We start from the raw sequence: 10,804 nt of genomic DNA, 5'->3' as shown, positions 1-10,804 counted from the left end.
TAATACCACAGACACACAAATGTTTACTCAAAACCCCCCAAAGTGCCAGATGTACCAAGGTTAAAAAAAGGTGTGCTCTTTGTGCTTTGATATGGAATATATGTTAAGGGTAATGGAGGTAAGCATACATCTAAGACCACAGCAAACAAAAGCAGGAAGTGAGGTATACCAGACGTCCTTTACTTTGATATCAACAGCAGACCTACAGTGATAGTTGTTTGACAGAAGTGGATAGCTGGTTCTTGAAGTGTTTCCACCATGAGACCAAACTACCGTCTGAACATCTTTCAAGTGTCCATCTTAGCAGCGCTCTTCCTCAGGTTGGAAGCTGGTAGTAAGTTTTTNATCTTAGCAGCGCTCTTCCTCAGGTTGGAAGCTGGTAGTAAGTTTTTGTTTTTCTATTTACGTCGCTCACTCTCAATGTGAGCAGGTCTGTGTTCAGGCCTTTGATTCTCTTTCGCTAAGTAACGTATTCACAAACAGGAATCAGATAAATCATGTTTTCAAATGTTAAAGGTTATAAAGACTGAAAATGTTTCGATTATTATTATCATTATTACACGTCTGATCCAACATATAAAATCTAAAATAGGCAGGCGTACAGGCACACCCAAAGACTCAATCGCATTAAAACTCAACTAGGAAATATACTAGATTGAATGTGAATGTAGTTGCAGTCAGTTTCATTCCTATGAAGGAAAAAGTGAAAGACATGAGCGACCATGTTGTAAATGTACTGCCTGACTTTGTAAAAAAAAAAATGAATATATATGAATGAATGGCTGTTAAACTGACAAAATGTGAAGAAATTGGGTCTTTAACGTGAATTAATGCAGTGATTTTAGTTCATGTTTGCACCTAAGAGGATCTTAATAAACTGTGTGTAGATGGTGGATGGAAAATATTATCAATACTTCATATATAATGCATTTTTCAAGACTGTCCTCCCTGACAGGAGCAAAGGAGGAAGTCAGGCAATGCAGTATAAAGTGCGACACAGTCCGCCTGTGGTGGTGGTGGTGGTGGTGGTGGTGGTGGTGGAGGGGGATGGGTCTAACAAACAAAGGACTTTCATCCAGGAGACTTGGTGTTAGTGTCCTGTGTGAAACCAAAGTTAACGTTGGTAATGTAACCAAAGATGCTTTGTAGTCATGGTTAATGCACTACAAGCTGCGCCAGTGGTATAAAATGGACGCTATACACTTCCTGTCTCCTAAGTGGGCGCTGCTGTCTCACCCGCTCCATCCAACCAGCTTGTTTTGAAGGACTGTGATCAGTGAGTAGATGGATGAAAGCAGATTCAAAACAATACAACACTATATATACAACAAATTTAAAGCTTGCACCTCATTTTGCTGCTCGTTTTTATCTGCTAACTTAACACCTGATATAAACCAAGCACAAGATCATATAATTTGTAGCCAGATCGTGCCAGACTGTGTCGCCTCCTGATTTGTCTGTCTTAGGGATGTTAATAATTAACTGTTAAACCATTAACCCACAATAACAAGAATTTTGAACGATTAATACCATCAGTTGAAACTGTATGTAACTCTTAAGGACATGTACCTAGACCTTGGATCTGTTATAGCCGCATCACTGCTCCAACTCTTGCTGCATTTCCTCTTTGCCAACGATACAGAGGAACGTCTGCACCTCACTGATTGTCGCCAGAACAAGGCTGTGCACCAACATTTTCAGAACAAAAAAGAACAGGCTGGAGTGTTTAGACTGTCTCTCACAGTCAGTTGGAAATTTAAGAAATAGCAGGTGTGTAAGCAAAAGTGACAATTCCCTCTCGATCTGTCTACGGACTGCAGTGTTTCTACCTCCACCTCTTAGTACAGGATCAGTGTGCTGGGTAGTCCAACTTTGTCCAACAACTGGACTGAACTGGATTGAACTGATTTCAGGGAAGCACAGAACCCAATACCAAAAACAGAGCTTTAACCTCAAATACACTCCACATGACTTGGTGACCTGGCTGCAGCAGCAGCTTTATAAAACCCATACAACTTATTTCTGTGGTTGTCAATTGTCAGATAACATCTCACTGCTTTCATGTTGTGTCATCGTCAGCTGGTATCACTTTGTCATTTCTGATCTGTGCGTTGTGTCATTGTCCTTTTGCAGGTGAAGATTCAGACTGTGAAGTTGATCTAAAAGTGGCCCGTGACACAGTTAATGAAGCTGTCATTGGAGAAGACCTCAGGATTAACTGCACTGTTATGTTCTGCAAAAACTCACCACCAACAGTCACCTGGTATAAGCGAGAGATAATTGATGTCCCTGTTGATGTCAGCAGTCGCGTTACAACGGAATGGGAACTTGTAAACCATTCAGAAGGAATATCGTTTTTGATCTTCCAAAACATATTCAGAAATGACTCGGGTGTGTATCAGTGTGGAATTGGAGACATTGTGAGTCATAACATCAACGTCTCTGTCCACGGTGAGTGATCCTTTCTGCACAGCAGAACTAAACTTATACTGGACTGTACAGACGCAGGAAACCATTTCTTACTACTACTACATTATTAATTGAGAAGCCCTTATTATTTCCAAAATAATCAGACTGAAGACGTGTTAACTATCTGAATGCTTTTCAGATGTCAAACTCACCACAGGTACATGGACAACTTCGGAACCAGGTAAGAAAACACACGCACTGTACATATAGATCAAGAACAAACATCTTCTTTATACGAATAATCTTTTCATACATCCATGCGCCTTTGAAGCTTATTCAAATGTCCTGTTTTATGTTGCAGACAGTCCCGCAGCTCAGGACACTTTCTGGCCATATGTGTACCGTGTTGTCGGGATCATGGCGTTTGTCATCATAGTTGTAGCTATATATGTTGGATCAAGATGTGGATGTAAAGGTGGGAATTTCTGATTTTTACATACAGCAGCAAAAGACCTCTGCAGGTCTGCTGAGGTACAAAACATAAAAAACAGTAGCTAACCTCTTCTGATGTCAATCCAACTGTGCAGGAAAATCCAGGGACACAAGAGATCTGAACCACCAGCCCCCCCGTGATGCTGCCACCACTCAGATCTAAACGATCAGTCATCGTGATGTCTGTGCCTTGAGATCAGTCTGCGAAGTCAAAATGATTCATATTAATGCTCGGCTTTGCTTTTATGTATTTCTAAGTCATATGCTTTGTGAATTATTGATTCAGTTTTCATGACCTATTAACAAAATATGATCTGTGTCTTCATAATGATGTGTTTACTGCCATGGATATCGTTGAATATTACTGCTGGCTCCGCTTTGTGCTTCTGATTTCCTGTGAATAAAGCTGTTTAAAAGCAGAAGTGAAAGTTCTGGATCTATCAGTGTGTGTGTGCAGAGTGTAACAAATTTACAGGTGAATAGTTTTGTTTCCTGTACAGGTAACAGTCAGTGTCCACACATTTGCTGCAGATACCCTTTTTTAAATGTGATTGTCTTTTAATCTATATTGGTGTGTGTGTGTGTGTGTGTGTGTGTGTGGGTGTGTGTGTGTGTACCTGTGTTCTCTGTGCTCTCTTTTGATGTCGATCAAAGTAGCGTCTCTTCTTGGGTACAGTATCTGTTGTGCATTTGGGAGCAGACAGAGTGTCAGCTGACGAACAGGAAGTAGAATTAAACCACACATCACATAAACGTATATGAAAACAAAGAAAACATAATGTCACCTCTCCACTCATCATCAGAAACCAAAAATGATAGAAACTTCAACAGTTTATGGAATATGAGCTTTCTAATCTAACTTGCAGGCCAAGTTACCAAAACTATAAACATGTTAAGCCTAAAACCAAAGTGACAGACAGCTGACAGCATGGATGGCAAACTAAGCCATGTCATACAAGCCAAAACTTTCAGTACCCCACCAGCTTGAATGGGCACAACTCGTCTGAGCACAGATAACTTCCAAACCAATGCATTCTCATTCCAACCCGTCAAATATCTCCGCTTTGTCAGTGGACTTTCACATCTAAATATGATGCGCTGGGTATCCTCCTACATGTGTTGTTCACATTCAGGGATGGTGTATTAATTCATGTTTGTTACACATTGTGTATTTTCAAAACACACTTCCATTTTCACAGGAAATGGACAGTTTCTGCGCGTTACCTGCATTTGTATTTGCATAATTGTACGTTTCTTCTGAGGGTGGTGTGGAAATTTAAAAGTCAGTTATGTGTGGGAAAAGACGTACTCATGGTCTGTGACCTAGATAGAAGGTTTGTGTGTGTGTGTGTGTGTGTGTGTGTGTGTGTGTGTGTGTGTGTGTGTGCACAAAACACCAAAGACCATGCAAACAAAAGCAGGAAGTCAGGTATACCAGACACCATTTACTGTGATATCTACAGCAGACCTACAGTGATAGACAGAAGTGGATAGCTGGTTCTTGAAGTGTTTCCACCATGAGACCAAACTACCGTCTGAACATCCTTCAAGTGTCCATGTTAGCGGCGCTCTTCTCCACTGCGGATGCTGACAGTAAGTTTTTGATTTTTTTCTCACGCTCAATCTGAGCAGGTCTTTGTTACGGCCTTTGTCTCTCTTTTGCTGAGTAACAAGTCACAAACAGGAATCAGGTAAATCATGTTTTTAAGATGTTAAAGGTTATAAAGAAGTTTTTAAATAAACGTATCATACCTCACACATACAGAACAGGTGAACAGTTACACCCAAAGACTCAAAACTCAACAAGGAAATCAAATGTGAATGTAGGATGTTGGTGCAGTTCATTAAATTCCTATGAGCATAAGCAAGCCTCATTTTAGAAAGAAAAAGTAAATAAAACCAATAAATGGCTGTTCAAAAATTGGATGCTTTAATACAGTCATTTTAATTAGTTTGCACCTCAGGAGGATTTTTATGTATGTGAAGATGGTGGATGGAAAATATTAGCCATACATATTATACAAGGTGTATTTCTAGACTGGCCTCCCTGACAGGAGCAAAGGAGGAAGTCAGCTGACGCAGTATGAAGAATGACACGATCCGCTTGTGGTGGTGGTGGTGGTGGTGGTGGTGATGGGGGGGGGGGGGGGGATCCTCTCTGCACAGGCTACATACTTCCTTTGACACTGACAGACCCTGAGCCTATAAAAACAGTAAAGAAAAACTGTTTAAAAAAAAAAAAGTTAAAAAGTTTTTTTAAAAAAATCTTTAAAACAATAGAAAAATTTTAAATGAAAAAAGTATAAAAAAAAAAAACAGAAAAAAACCCAAACAAACTAGGAAATGTTGCTGTCACTGAGTGGCAGTGAGCAGCTAAGAGCAGGCTGTTCTTTTAATGGAGATGTGACCCCTCAAACACCTCCTTTTGACGCCAAAACCGTGGGTCCAATCATTAACATAAGGATACCCTTATAGAAAGGAGATTCTCCCAAATGCATAGATGACTTTTTTGTGGTTGTGGAGTCAAAAATGTGACCATGGTCGCAGGTTAGAAAACTGGTGCCCCCAGCTCTTTTCCAGCTTTTTTACATGAAAGTGAATGAGAAAAAAGTGTCTCTCCCTTCGCTTGGAAGCTGAGCCACATGTGTAAGTGTGTGTGATTGCACTGTCACATTAATGTGACCAGCACAAATTTTCCTATGTTTTGATGTATAAATTGTGTATGTAAGAGATAACTGTGGCAGTGCGAACAATTTGTTTTGAAATTTTTAAGATCTTCCAGCTTTTCCACTCTCTAGTGATGATGTCACCACTCTAGCTCTCTCCCACAGACACCCATCATAAAATCTGAAATGTCTGAAAACATAATGCTATGTAAACTGAAATTTCTTAAAAACCGTACAAGATATCAAAATGCTCATTTGGGCCGATGGAGTGGAGAGTCTCATGAGTCGTTTAAGCTTTGAATCATTGTTTTTATGTCAAAGTATGGCGATTTGGTGTGGCCTCAAAGAGGAGGGATTTTACGTCAATTTCTTGAAAATCTCCAATCACTTTGAATGGGAAATTTTACGCAGTTTTTTCAGGAATTTTGTAAAAACCACGAGGCAAAAAAAAAGTATATAAAAATTTAAAAAGATTAAACCTAAACTGGACTGTACTGATGCTTAATTCACTCTCTCACAGTGATGTCGTTGTTTCATATGCATTATATGGCTTACATTCTGTGTTGATGCTGAGTCTGATATCCTCTTTATTTTGCAGTGGCGGAAACATATAACTGGATATTTCTGTTACGTGTTCTTGGGCTCGTGTTTTCCATCATATCGGTGATTCTATGTGTTGCAGCAAAATGTAGGTGTGGAGGTGAGAATTTCTGATTTTTACATATGTTGGTTGTTCAGTAGCAGAGGACCTCTGCAGGTTGAAGGTCTCATCTGAAAAACAAAACAATAAAAAAACAGATGAGACATGCCATAAAACCATAAGAATAAACAGACAATATAGTTTATAAACACTATAATGATTCTGAGAACAGTAATTAACCTCTTCTGATGTCATTACAGCCCAGGAGGATCCAGGGACACACCCGGTCTGAGCCGCCAGCCCTCCCATGATGCCTCACCGACCATCAGCCGATGTCTGTGCCTTGAAACCAGTCTGTTGTGTCAGAATGATGAATATGAAAACATGTCATTGTATTCATTCCAAGAATTCCTAACCTGTAACTTGTACCTGATTTGTGTTTATCAACGCTCATCTTTGGCTTTATGTATTTTCATGTAATATGCTTTGGGAATAATTGATTGGCTTTTTTATGGCCTTAAAATAATCACATCTTTTTTGTCACATAATTTGTTTCCGTAACTGTTTTTTTTCTTCATTAAAACAATCTAAAAACAAAGAAACACAATTGTTTACTCGAAATCCTCCAAGTTTCAGATGCACCAAGGTTGGAAAAAAAGGTGTGTGTGTGTGCCTTACATACATGTAATTACATACATACAGTCTTTTGCAAGATACACATACAATGTTGGTAAAACACCTTGTTTTTACATTTATTTCCTTATGCAACAAAAGCATGTGGTCAGGATTCAACAAAAACATCATGGTTTAGCCTAAAACTCACACGGAGAGTTAACAGTGGGCTCCCAGGTGACAGTTTGGGTGTTTTGGACCCATCCACCTCCCCTCCTGCCTGCCCTATAAGGACTCGAACTCTTTATATTACGTAGTTGCCAGCAGCATTACAAACTGATGCCTTTCTGTGGTATTACAAGCTGGTAGGTGCTTTTTTGCACTGGTATCTGACGCCAAAATCACTGACATGTGGCGGTATTTGAGGAGTTGGGGATGAAAACAGGCAGGTCAAACCACTGAAATAAACAGCGAGTGTTGCCGACTAAAACATCCGACTACTCTCAAACTTCCATACTTTTCACCAGCTCATCACTCTTACTCTTGAACTGACTTATTTCTAACCAATAACTCAAAAATTCCCCAAATCTCAGACGTACTGACACATCCTGCTACAGCTGGCGATCGTGCTCCCATCCCCCTCATCCACACCAGATCCGCTGCTAGCTGTTTGGGTGCCCTGAGCGTAGTTGCTTTGTGGCCCTCCACCATTCATTAGACCGGACAATGAAAATGAAAAAGAAAGTGCAATGTCACAGACTGTGTGAGGTTCTCCAACAGGTGGTGTAGGTGCTGACTGGGTGATATCCTTTATATAAAATGCATACAGACATGCATGATTTAATGTGTGAAGTGCAGTGAAGTGCAGGTATGAGTGGACACACATCTACGTTAGGTCAGTTATGATCTGCCATATTAATATGTGTACAAATAGATGAACTGCTACGACTGCAAACAAACAACATGATCTGTAATATTCATGAAAGGGCAAAACGGGGTAGGAAGTTGGAGGCAAAGTGGGCAAGGGGGTGGCTCCTGAATGCATGGTTTGTGCATACAAATTGTTTATGCATCTGGCCCCAGATAAAAGGTGTGTGTTTGTGTATTTCTATACTATGACACGTATGTTGAGTTTAATGGGGGTACACATACACTGAAGACCACGGCAAACAAAAGCAGGAAGTTCAGTACACCACACATCATTCACTGTGATATCTAGAGCAGACCTACAGTGATAGATGTTTGACAGAAGTGGATAGCTGGTTCTTGAAGTGTTTCCACCATGAGACCAAACTACCGTCTGAACATCTTTCAAGTGTCCATCTTAGTGGCGCTCTTCTCCACTGCGGATGCTGACAGTAAGTTGTTGTTTTTTCTATCTGCGTATCTCACTCTCAATCTGAGCAGGGCTTTGTTACGGCCTTTGATTCTCTTTTGCTGAGTAACATATTCACAAACAGGAATCAGGTAAATCATGTTTTGAAATGTGAAATATTATAAAGACTGAGAAGGTTTCAAATAAATGTTATACCTCACACATCCAGAACAGGTGAACAGATACACCCAAAGACTCAATGACGCAGTATTAAAACTCAACAAGGAAATTAAATGTGAATGTTGGTTGAGTTCATTAAATTCCTATGAAGGAAACAGTGAAGCACATAAGCCATCATGTCATAAATGTACAACCTTACTTTGTAAAGTAAACCAATGACTGGATGTTAAACTGACAAAATGTTAGAAAATTGGGTTTTAAATGCTTTAATGCAGTAATTTTAGTTCTTGTTTGCACCTCAGGAGGATTTAATAGAGTATGTGTTGATGGTTGATGGAAAATATTAGCCATACTTCTTATACAAAACATTTTTTATGATAATGGTGATTACTAGTTAAAAAAAAATCAGGCCACATACTGCATGGCAGAACAGCAGTGTGAACATGTAGATTCACCATAAAATACATTGAAGCAGCTGTTTTAAATTAAATTTAGCCTCTCGGGTCAGCACTTCCTCCCGAATCTGACCTCTTTCTTTGACGCTGACAGACTCTGAGCTAATAAAAAAGGTTATTTAAAAAAGCAAAGAAAAACTCTATAAAACAATGGTAAAAAAAAAAAAAAAAAAAAAAGTAACAACAAAAGTTTGTAGAAACTGGAAAAAAAGTTTTTTTTTTAAAAAAGCAAAAACTTTTTTAAAAACTAAAAAAAGTAACATATAAATATAAAAAGTTAAGAAAGGCTCATTTTTTTTATCTAAAAAGGGAAAAAAGTAAAAAAAAGTTTTAAAAAGTATAAACTGAAATAAAAAAGTAAAAATAGCAACAAAAAACAGCAACAAAAAGTTAAGAAAAGTTTAAAAAGTAAAAAAAAACTAAAAGTTAAAATAAAATATTTAAAAAGTAAAAAAAAGTTTTTTAAAAGTTTAAAGTTTTGAAAAAAGTAAAAACATTAAAACAAAAAAGTTTTTATTAAAAAAAAAGCAATAAAGCAACAAAAAACAGTATTAAGTTTTTTCTTTAAAAAAAACAACCAAAGGAAAAGAAAACATAGTATGAAAACCTAAAAGAAATAAAACAAATTAAAAAAAGAAAGGCACAACCCAGTGTTTAATGGAGCTGGTGCTGGATCAAAGACAGAGTTCAATGCTGTGTAGCATTCTGAGCTAACATAACAGGATCTACTTGGTGTGCAGATGTATTTGTTTCTACTTTGTCAAACCTGATCTCAGCCATGGCTGCAACACCCAAACTCTAACAGTCTGTAATGTAAACTTAAACATATTTAATTTGGAAGATTTCAGGTAGCACAGAACCAAATGCAAAAAAAAAAAAGTGTTTTAACCACACAACTTGCTGACCTGAATTTTCAGTTTGATGGCTGCAGCTGCAGTATGAAAAAAAAACATTTAACTATTTCTCTGATCTAATTCTTTGAATCCTTCCTACAGACTGATTTTCATATGCACTATATGGCTTACATTCTGTGTTGATGCTGAATCTGATATCCTCTTTATTTTGCAGTGGAGACAACAAATAACTGGCTACAAATGTTATATGTATTTGGGCTCATATTTGCCGTGACGTCAGTGATTCTATGTGTTGCAGCAAAATGTAGGTGTGGAGGTGAGAATTTCTGATTTTTACATATGTTGGTTGTTCAGTAGCAGAGGACCTCTGCAGACTGCTGAAGGTCTCATCTGAAAAACAAAACAGTAAAAACAGATGAGAAATGTCACAAAACCAGAAGAATAAACACACAATATAGTTGATAAACACTATAATGATTCTGAGAACAGTAACTAACCTCTTGTGATGTCATTACAGCCCAGGAGGATCCAGGGATGCACCCGGTCTGAGCCAGCAGCCCTCCCATGATGCTGCCACCACTCCTATCAGTGAAAACCATCAGCCGATGTCTGTGCCTTGAAACCAGTCTGTTGCATCAGAATGATGAATATGAAAACATGTCATTATGTTCATTCCAAGAATTCCTAACCTGTAACTTGTACCTGATTTGTGTTTATCAACGCTCATCTTTGGCTTTATGTATTTTCATGTAATATGCTTTGGGAATAATTGATTGGCTTTTTTATGGCCTTAAAATAATCACATCTTTTTTGTCACATAATTTGTTTCCGTAACTGTTTTTTTTCTTCATTAAAACAATCTAAAAACAAAGAAACACAATTGTTTACTCAAAATCCTCCAAGTTTCAGATGCACCAAGGTTGGAAAAAAAGGTGTGTGTGTGTGCCTTACATACATGTAATTACATACATACAGTCTTTTGCAAGATACACATACAATGTTGGTAAAACACCTTGTTTTTACATTTATTTCCTTATGCAACAAAAGCATGTGGTCAGGATTCAACAAAAACATCATGGTTTAGCCTAAAACTCACACGGAGAGTTAACAGTGGGCTCCCAGGTGACAGTTTGGGTGTTTTGGACCCATCCACCTCCCCTCCTGCCTGCCCTATAAGGACT

General features: G+C 38.4%; 1 long non-coding RNA gene across 1 annotated transcript; it reads left to right on the top strand.

Moving 5' to 3' along the window:
- Positions 1–4,356: 4,356 nt before the first annotated feature.
- Positions 4,357–6,793, top strand: LOC126401952 (uncharacterized). Its single transcript, XR_007571141.1, has 3 exons — positions 4,357–4,494; positions 6,166–6,267; positions 6,468–6,793. It is a non-coding gene; the product is annotated as an uncharacterized LOC126401952 (long non-coding RNA).
- The last annotated feature ends 4,011 nt before the right edge of the window (positions 6,794–10,804 follow it).

The sequence above is a fragment of the Epinephelus moara genome, chromosome 15 (assembly GCF_006386435.1).
Source record: "Epinephelus moara isolate mb chromosome 15, YSFRI_EMoa_1.0, whole genome shotgun sequence".
In the NCBI taxonomy this organism is placed as follows: domain Eukaryota; kingdom Metazoa; phylum Chordata; class Actinopteri; order Perciformes; family Serranidae; genus Epinephelus; species Epinephelus moara.
Note: the sequence above shows the minus strand (reverse complement) of the source record. Positions and strands in the feature narration are given on the sequence as shown.